At 46.6% G+C, this 9,755-nt stretch overlaps 1 non-coding gene across 1 annotated transcript; it reads right to left on the bottom strand.

Moving 5' to 3' along the window:
• Positions 1-8,632: 8,632 nt before the first annotated feature.
• Positions 8,633-8,704, bottom strand: trnae-cuc (transfer RNA glutamic acid (anticodon CUC)). Its single transcript has one exon. It is a non-coding gene; the product is annotated as a tRNA-Glu (tRNA).
• Between the last annotated feature and the right edge of the window lie 1,051 nt (positions 8,705-9,755).

Below are 9,755 nucleotides of genomic sequence, written 5' to 3'. Positions count from 1 at the left end.
TATCCAAGTAAATAATTGTAAATAATACATATTGTAAATCATTTTGGCCCCAGCACTGATCTCTGTGGCACACTACTGGTTACAAGTTGCTATCCTGAACATGCCCCTTATCCCAATTGTATCATTGGTTAGCCAATCCTCTATCTATGCCTCTTTGCTTATTATTTCATGAGATGTGAATATCATTGGCTCTGCCAACAACCCTTCCCAAACTGTCCTTGGAAAAGTGGTGCTGAGCTGCCACTTAAATTGCTTCACATTATGATTTGGTCTACAATAATGTTCAGGAGCGAATTCCAGGTTTTTGATCAATAACAAAGAAGCAATGCGATATATTTCACAGTTGGAATGCTGTGTTCACACTTACCTGCTCTTGGTAGTTGAGGTGATGGCTTGGAAGTGCTTTTGAAGAGCCACCAATTAATCAAGCAAGACTGATAGATTGTGGCCAGAGATTCTGCTTTTTGACTTTCATGATCAATCTACATTCTTTCCAGCCAAGATTTTAGTCTCAAACTGCCACAGAATGCCTCCTGTTACAGCTTCAATCAACTATAATAATATGACGACCCTTGGGATGATTTTTCACACCTGAGTGCAAAATAAATACAGATCATTGTTTCCAGCTTTGGTGGAACAAACAAAAGGCAAATTGGTGGATAATTACAGTTAGTGCAACAAAGCTAGCGATCGATAAAGACTAACCCTGTTTACTTCAATGGCCAAATTACATTTTGAAAACCAAGCACACTCAGACAACATGTCAAAGTGGTTCCTAGGAGGAGAAATGAGGCATTGAAGAGGAGTGAAATGATTACTTTTGGTCATCGCCACCATTGTCCGAAAAACAGGTTGAAAGGATTCTTAAAAGGTAGGCAAAAAAGTGGAGTTGTATAACACTTCAGACACCGCAAAGTGTAAGACCACTTTCTAGTGGAAGAAAAGACATTTCTTATTTCTAGAAGAACGGGGGAACAAATGGGGAATCAGTCTGAATTGGGAACTCTTTCTTATTAAGGATGTTCCTTCACCACAGTCTTGGTTTACAGCATAGGTTCTTCATCAGGAATGAAGGTTGGTCCAACGGGGCTGAGAGATAATTGGGAAGGGGATGGGGATGGAGGGGAGGTAACTGTGAATGAAATAGGTCGATGGAGGTGCTGATTTATCATGAGAGGTAAGACAGGAGAGTGGAGCGAATAGGTGGGAAGCAAGATGAAAATGTAGGACAGCTCAAGAGGCCAATGCCGAGTTGGAAATTTGGATCTGGGACAAGGCGCGTGGTGTGGGAGTGAGGGTGGGGGGAAATATGGAAACTGGTGAAATCGATATTGATCCCATGTAGTTGGTGGGTCCTAAGGCGGAAGATGAACTGTTCTTCCTACAAGGGTCAGGTAGCTGGAGCTTTGAGGGGATGCGGCACAGGACGTGCATGCCCTTGACGCAGTGGGAGGGGAAGTTAAAATATTCAGCCACAGGGCGGTGGGATCGTTTAGGTTTGGAGTCCTAGAGCTGTTCCCTGAAATGTTCTGCAAGTTGGCATCCAGTCTCCCCAATGTGGCAGAGCAATGGATATATAAATAAATCTTAAAACAAATTGTGTAAATTTTAGCATGCCGCAGTTATTATCTTCAATGAAGATAACGAAAATATTAATAAAATTGGGTGACTGTTTGAAATTGTTGGTCAGGCTCAACTCATCCCCTTCAAATGAGACAATGCTATTGATAGCGGTGAACTGCTCTTTTTGCTGTAAAATCACAAGTTATTGATTTATTTTCACAACTTACTGGTATTCACACCTACACATTCAATGTCAAACTCTGACATCAGAAATGAAATTACACCATTAATTTTGACTTACAACATTCGAACAAACAAATTAATAGCACACAGTGAATACCAAGTCAGATAAATATGAAATCAAATTTGACCCAAAAAAAATACAATCAAGATGGGAGATAAGAAATGGGGAAAGGGCAGAAGGCAAGAAATGCAGCATCATAGAAGGTGTTTCTCCAGGGAGTGTATTTTACCAACTACAACTGCTCAATATAAACAAACACTCTGACATGATCCTCCAGTTTTAAGGTGAACCAAATCCCCATACAGTAGGTTACATTTAAATAAGTTAATCGATACAAGCCTTGAGCAAATCCAGCCTCCAGTTGCACCCCCCCCCCCCCCTACTTTGGAGCTCGGAGCTTCCTCCAGCTCCGGTGGGTTGTTGAGCTCCTGGGCTCCAGCTGCCACTGTCACTCCTCCACTGAAGAAGCTTTGGGAAGCAGATGCAAAGGCAAGATACAGAACAGAGCACCTTTGCCAAGGAAAGCAACTTTTGGAGACATTGAGCAATAGCATCACATGGTTTTGACCAATCGACCTCTGGGTTATGTGCCCAGCACACTCATGCTGCACTACTCTGCTTCAGTGCTCCCAGTCGCTGGATTGTGGATCAGTTTAAAGTCGATCCTATATCTCTGATAACATAGCTACACAAGGCAGTGAAGAAAGGTTTAGACACACTAACCTTCAAAAGTTAGGGAATTGAGTATATGTTGGCAAGATATAGTGTAGTTATACAGAACGTTGATGAGGCTGCACCTGGAATATTGCGATCAGTTTTGGTTCCCTTGGTATCGTGTGACTTCTGACTTCATCAACTCTGGGTTTGTGTTGAACTTGATGGGATACTTTGTCCAACTCAGCATGTTTGGAGGGAGTCATTTGAAACATTTGAGGAGGTGAGCTCAACAAGATTGAAGTTTTCAAAGTTACTTGGACTCTCTTTTAAACTAACATCAGGACCAGTAGTCAGAGACATATATGACATGGAAACAGACCCTTCAGTCCAACTTTTCCATGCTGACCTGATAACCTAAATTAATCTAGTCCCATTTGACAGCACCTGACCCATATACTCTGGCAGCTCATTTCATGTATGTACCACCCTCTTCATGAAGAAGTTGTCCCTTTAATGTATTTCACCTCTCACCCTAAACCTATGCCTTCAAGTTCTGGAGTCCTCCATCCCACGGAAAATACCTTGTCTTTTACCCTGTCCATCCCTCTCATGAATTTGTAACTTGTGTTAGGTCACTTCTCTACCTCCGATGCTCCAATGAAAACAGCCCCAGCCTATTCAGACTCTCCCTGGAGCTCAAACCCTCCAACCCCCAGCAACATTCTGTAAACCGTTTCTCATAGAGAAGTCAACGTTTCAGTCCTGAAGAAGGGTTAATACCCAAAATGCTGACTACTCCACATCCTGGTGCTGCCTGGCTTGCTGTATTCTCCCAACCTCCTGCTTGCCTACTTCGGGTTGCAATATGTAGTGGCTCAGTGGTTACAACTGCAGCCTCACTGTGCCACAGATCCAGGTTTGATTCCAGCCTTGGGTGACTGTCTGTGAGGAGTTTGCGCATCCTCCCAGTGTCTGCGTGGGTTTTCTCTGGGTGGTCCTGTCCAAAGATATGCAGGTCCGAGGTTTGATGAAGGCCTCCTGCACTTAGAGCAACTCAACAACCTCTCCCCTATGTGGACCCACCAGTGGGCCATCAGGTCAGAAGAAAGAGCAAAGTCCTTCCTGCATTCGGGGTAGAAGGACGGCCTCTCCTCGGTGTGGACCCACTGGTGTCTCAGCAGGTGGGAAGAACTGTTGAAAGCCATCTCGCACTCAGGGCATGAGAACAGCCGTCCCGGGTGTGGACCAACTGGTGCGTCCGCATGGCAGAGGAATCATGAAAGGCCTTCCCGCACTCAGGGCAGCAGAAGGGCCTCTCCTCTCTGTGGACACATTGGTGATTCAGAACCCTTTCAAATTTCACAGAACCCTTCTGATAGGAGGGAGACCAGAATTACACACAATATTCCAAAAGTATTTCACAATATTCCAGTGTTCTGTCCAGCCACAACGTAACTTCCCAACTCCAATACTCAAGTCAGAGGATTGCGAAAGCTTTTAGAACTCACAAAATAAAATAGGAAAAAATGGTAGGACAAAACGAATTTTTGAAGTCAACTTGGAAGCATCATTGAGAAATCGGCGGACTGGGTTTATTAGGTACCTGTTCTCCTTAAATACACTACATACATCGTTCTCTTCTGCTCTTTGTAGTTTCTCTGTGCTGCAGTGTGTAGTGGCTCGTTGAAATATTATCCTGATGCAGCTTCATAGAACATAGAACAAAGAAAGTTACAGCGCAGTACAGGCCCTTTGGCCCTTGATGTTTCGCCGATCCAAGCCCACCTAACATACACTCGCCCACTATCCTCCATATGCCTATCCAATGCCCGTTTAAATGCCCATAAAGAGGGAGAGTCCACCACTGCTACTGGCAGGGCATTCCATGAACTCACGACTCGCTGAGTAATGAAGCTACCCCTAACACCTGTCCTATATTTACCACCCCTTAATTTAAAGCTATGCCCACTCGTAATAGCTGACTCCTTCCGTGGAAAAGGTTCTCATTGCCAACCCTATCTAAACCCCTAATCATCTTGTACACCTCTATCAAGTCACTCCTAAACCTTCCTTTCTCCAATGGAAAAAAAACCCCAAGTGCCTCAGTCTTTCCTCATACGATCTTCCTACCATACCAGGCAACATCCTGGTAAACCTCCTCTGCACCCGTTCCTGTTTCTCCACATCCTTCCTATAGTATTGCGACCAAAACTGCACACAATACTCCAGATGCGGCCGCACCAGAGTCTTATACAACTGCAACATGACCTCAGGACTCTGGAACTCAATTCCTCTACCAATAAAAGCCAGTACGCCATATGCCTTCTTCACAGCACTATTTACCTGGGTGGCAACTTTCGGAGATCTGTGTACATGGACACCAAGATCGCTCTGCTCATCCACACTACCAAGTATCCGACCATTAGTTCAGTACTGCATCTTCTTGTTACTCTTACCATGGTGAATCACTTCACACTTACCTACATTGAACTCCATTTGCCACTTTCTGCCCAGCTCCGCAGCTTAACTATATCTCATGTAACCTGCCACATCCTTCCTCACTGTCAACAACTCCACCAACTTTCGTATCATCCGCAAACTTGCTCACCCAACCTTCTGGCCCCTCCTCCAGGTCATTTATAAAATTGACAAACAGCAATGGTCCCAAAACACAACCTTGCAGAACACCGCTGGTAACTGCACTCCAAGATGAACCTTTACCATCAACTACTACCCTCTACCTTCTTCCAGCCAGCCAATTACCAATCCAAACCTCCAACGCACCCTCAATGCCATAACTCCGTATTTTGTGCAGTAGCCTACCATGGGGTATCTTATTCAACGCCGTACTGAAATCCATATACACCACATCTACCGCTTTACCCTCGTCCACCTCCGTAGTCAGCTTCTCAAAGAATTCAATAAGGTTTGTGAGGCACGACCTGCCCTTCAGAAAACCATGCTGACTATACTTGATCACATTTTTCCTATCCAGATGTTCATAAATTCTATCCCTTACAATTTTCTCTAAGACTTTGCCCACAACAGAAGTGAGACTCACCAGCCTATAGTTACTAGAGTTATCCCTACTCCTCTTCTTGAACAAGGGAACCACATTTGCTATCCTCCAGTCTTCTGGCACTATTCCTGTAGACAACGAGGACATAAAAATCAAGGCCAATGGCTCTGCAATCTCCTCCCTTGCTTCCAAGAGAATCCTAGGATATATGCCATCAAGCCCAGGGGACTTATCTATTTTCACCCTTTCCAGAATTTCCAACACCTCTTCCTTACATACCTCAAAGCCATCCATTCTAATTAATTGTGACTCAATATTCACATCGGCAACAATGTCCTGTTCCTGAGTGAATACTGCTGGAAAGTATTCATTCAGTGTCTCCCCAATCTCTTCAGCCTCCATGCGCAACCTCCCACGACTATCCTTGACTGGACCTATTCCTACCCTACTTATTCTTTTATTCCTGACATACCTATAGAAAGCCTTTGGGTTTTCCCTAATCCTACCAACCAAGGACTTTTCATGCCCCCTCCTTGCTGCTCTTAACTCTCTCTTTAGATCCTCCCTGGCTACTTTATAACTCTCAATCGCCCCAATTGAACCTTCCCGCCTAATCTTTACATAGGCCGCCCTCTTCGCTTTAACAAGGGATTCCAATTCATTATTAAACTACGGCTCCCTCACACGACGTTTTCCTCCCTGCCTGACAGGTACATACTTATCAAGGACACTCAATAGTTGCTCCTTGAACAAGCTCCACATATCGATTGTGCCCTTCCCTTGAAGCCTACTTTTCCAAGCCACGCATCCTAAGTCATGCCTCACCGCATCATAATTTCCCTGCCCCCATCTATAACTCTTGCCCTGCAGTGCACACGTATCCCTCTCCATCACCAGAGTAAAAATCACCGAATTGTGGTCACTGTCCCCAAAGTGCCCACCTACCTCCAATTCTAACACCTGGCCTGATTCGTTACCCAGAACCAAATCCAGTACGGCCTCACCTCTTGTTGGCCTGTCAACATATTGTGTCAGGTAACCCTCCTGCACACATTAGATAAACACCGACCCATCTAACGTACTCGAGCTATAGCTTTCCCAGTCAATATCTGGAAAGTTAAAGCCCCCATAACAACCACCCTATTACTATCACTCTTCTCCTGAATCACCCTCGCAATCCTTTCTTCTACATCTCTAGCACTATTAGGAGGCTTATAGAAAACTCCTAACAGGGTGTCCTCTCCTTTCCTATTTCTAACTTCAGCCCAACGTACCTCAGATGGCAAGTCTTCATCCATCGTCCTTTCCACAGCTGTAATCCTTGACAAGCAATGCCACACCTCCCTTTCTCTTACCCCCACCTCTGACCCTACTAAAACATTTAAACCCAGGAACCGGCAACAGCCAATCCTGTCCCTTGTCTACCCATGTCTCAGTAATAGCCACAACATCAAAATCCCAGATACCCACCCACGCTGCAAGTTCACCTATCTTATTTCGTATACTTCTCGCATTGAAGTATATACACTTCAAGTCACATTGCTGTTTAGAGGCACCCTCCTTCGAGATTGATGCCATGCTCCTAATCTCCCTACACTCAAGGTCCTGCACCCTAAAGCTACAGTCTAGGTTCCCATGCGCCTGCAGAGTTAGTTTAAACCCCCTCCCCCAAAGATACCTAGCAAACGTCCCCCTAAGGATACTGGTGCCCCTCAGGTTCAGGTGTAGACTATCCTGTTTATAGAGGTCCCACCTTCCCCAGAAAGAACCCCAGTTATCCGGATACTGGAACCCCCCCTCCTGCACCATCCCTGTAGCCACGCATTTAACTGTTCTCTCTCACTATTCCTCGACTCACTATCACGTGGCACGGGTAACAAACCAGAGACAACAACTCTGTTTGTTCTAACTCTGAGCTTCCAACCTAGCTCCCTGAAAGCCTGCCTAACATCCTCATCCCTCTTCCTACCTATGTCGTTGGTGCCAATGTGGACCACGACTTCGGGCTGCTCCCCCACCCCCTTAAGGACTCGGAAAACACGATCAGAGACGTCACTTACCCTTGCACCTGGGAGGCAACATACCAATCGTGAGTCTCTCTCGCCCCGAAAAAACCGCCTATCTGTGCCACAAAATATCGAGTCCCCAATAACTATTGCTCTGCTCTTCTCCAACCTTCCCTTCTGAGCAACGGGAACAGGCTCCGTGCCGAGGCCTGAACCCCATTGCTTACCCCTGGTAAGTCTTCCAACACACAAGTATCCAAAATGGTGTACTTGTTCTCGAGGGGAACGATCGCAGGGGGTCGCAGCACTGGCTGCTTTCTCCAAGTTCCCCTCACTGTCACCCACCTGTCTGCAATCTTTGGAATTACTACTTCCCTAAAGTTCTGATCTATGACCCCCTCCGCCTCCCGAATGATTCGAAGTTCATCCAACTACAGCTCAAGATCACGAACACAGTCTTGGAGGAGCTCTTCCTGCAAGTGTAATCAGCAGGGACGACCATGGCATCCCACACCTCAAACATGTCGCAAGAGGAACATTGCACTGCCTTCACTACCATCCCACTAAAAGTAACTTTTAAAAAATGCTGGTTCTAAAGAATAGAACCAGCAAAACGCAGCACTTACCTGCTTACCACAACGGGTCTTATTATCAGGTTAGAGGAGGAGGGCGGGTGGGAGGCACTACCCATGTAGTGCCTAGGGTTCCTCTCCTGCGCGCCTTTACAGGGAAAAAAAACCAACCCAGGTAAGCTTGAGCTACACCAGCTTCTGGGTCCGCTCCGCGCTTTTTTCCAAGAAAGGCGCGCAGGCGAGTCCCGGGGATGTGACTTGACTCTCCAGTCTCCCCAATGTTATAGAGATCGCATCGGGAGCAATGGATACAAAAAATTAAATTTAAACTGTCAAACAAACGTAACCGCGTCTACAAACAGCCCTGTCCTGCTCCGCCGAGAGAGTGAGGATTGTTCACTCGTTTATAGCTGCAGAAACAATCATCCCAACACATGCAAACAAATCCGCATCAGGATGCTATTTCAACGAGCTACTTCAGTCTGCAGCACCCAGGAACGACGAAGATCAATAAACAACCGTACAGCGCATTTAAGACGATTGGATAGCCCGTCGACCCGCTGAAAACTGCTTCCCTGACCGGGAATCGAACCCGGGCCGCGGCGGTGAGAGCGCCAAATCCTAACCACTAGACCACCAGGGAGACGTAGATTCATTCCTGTAGCTCTGCTGAAAATTTCCTCTCTGCACGGGAATCGTACCCGGGCTGCGGCAGTAAGAAGACTTCCACCGATCTCGAGAACATTGGGGAGACTAGAGAGTCAAGTCACATCTCCGCGACTCTCCTGCGCGCCTTTATAGGGAAAAAAGCGCGGAGCGGACCCAGAAGCTGGTGTAGCGCAAGCTTACCTGGGTAGGTGTTTTTTCCCTGTAAAGGCGCGCAGGAGAGGGACCCCAGGCACTACAGGGGTAGTGCCTCCCACCCGCCCTCCTCCTCTAACCTGATAATAAGACCCGTTGTGGTAAGCAGGTAAGTGCTGCGTTTTGCTGGTTCTATTCTTTAGACCTAGCATTTTTTAAAGGTTACTTTTAGAGGGATGGTAGTGAAGGCAGTGCAATGTTCCTCTTGCAACATGTTTGAGGTGAGGGATGCCATGGTCGTCCCTGCTGATTACACTTGCAGGAAGTGTACTCATCTCCAGCTCCTCCAAGACTGTGTTCGGGAACTTGAGCTGGAGTTGGATGAACTTCGAATCATTCGGGGGCGGAGGGGGTCATAGATCAGAACTTTAGGGAACCAGTAATTCCAAAGGTTGCAGACAGATGGGTGACAGTGAGGGGAACTTGGAGAAAGCAGCCAGTGCAGCGACCCCCTGCGGTCGTTCCACTCATGAACAAGTATACCATTTTGGATAATTGTGGTGGGGGGGGTGACTTACCAGGGGTAAGCAATGGGGTTCAGGCCTCTGGCACGGAGCCTGTTCCTGTTGCTCAGAAGGGAAGTTTGGAGAAGAGCAGACCAATAGTTATTGGGGACTCGATAGTTTGGTGCACAGATAGGCGGTTTTGTGGGGGCGAGAGAGACCCACGATTGGTATGTTGCCTCCCAGGTGCAAGGGTAAGTGACGTCTCTGATCGTGTTTTCCGGGTCCTTAAGGGGGTGGGGGAGCAGCCTGAAGTCGTAGTCCACGTTGGCCCCAAAGACATAGGTAGGTAGAAGGATGAGGATGTTAGGCAGGCTTTCAGGGAACTAG

The sequence above is a fragment of the Hemiscyllium ocellatum genome, assembly GCF_020745735.1.
Source record: "Hemiscyllium ocellatum isolate sHemOce1 chromosome 27 unlocalized genomic scaffold, sHemOce1.pat.X.cur. SUPER_27_unloc_28, whole genome shotgun sequence".
In the NCBI taxonomy this organism is placed as follows: Eukaryota; Metazoa; Chordata; class Chondrichthyes; order Orectolobiformes; family Hemiscylliidae; genus Hemiscyllium; species Hemiscyllium ocellatum.
Note: the sequence above shows the minus strand (reverse complement) of the source record. Positions and strands in the feature narration are given on the sequence as shown.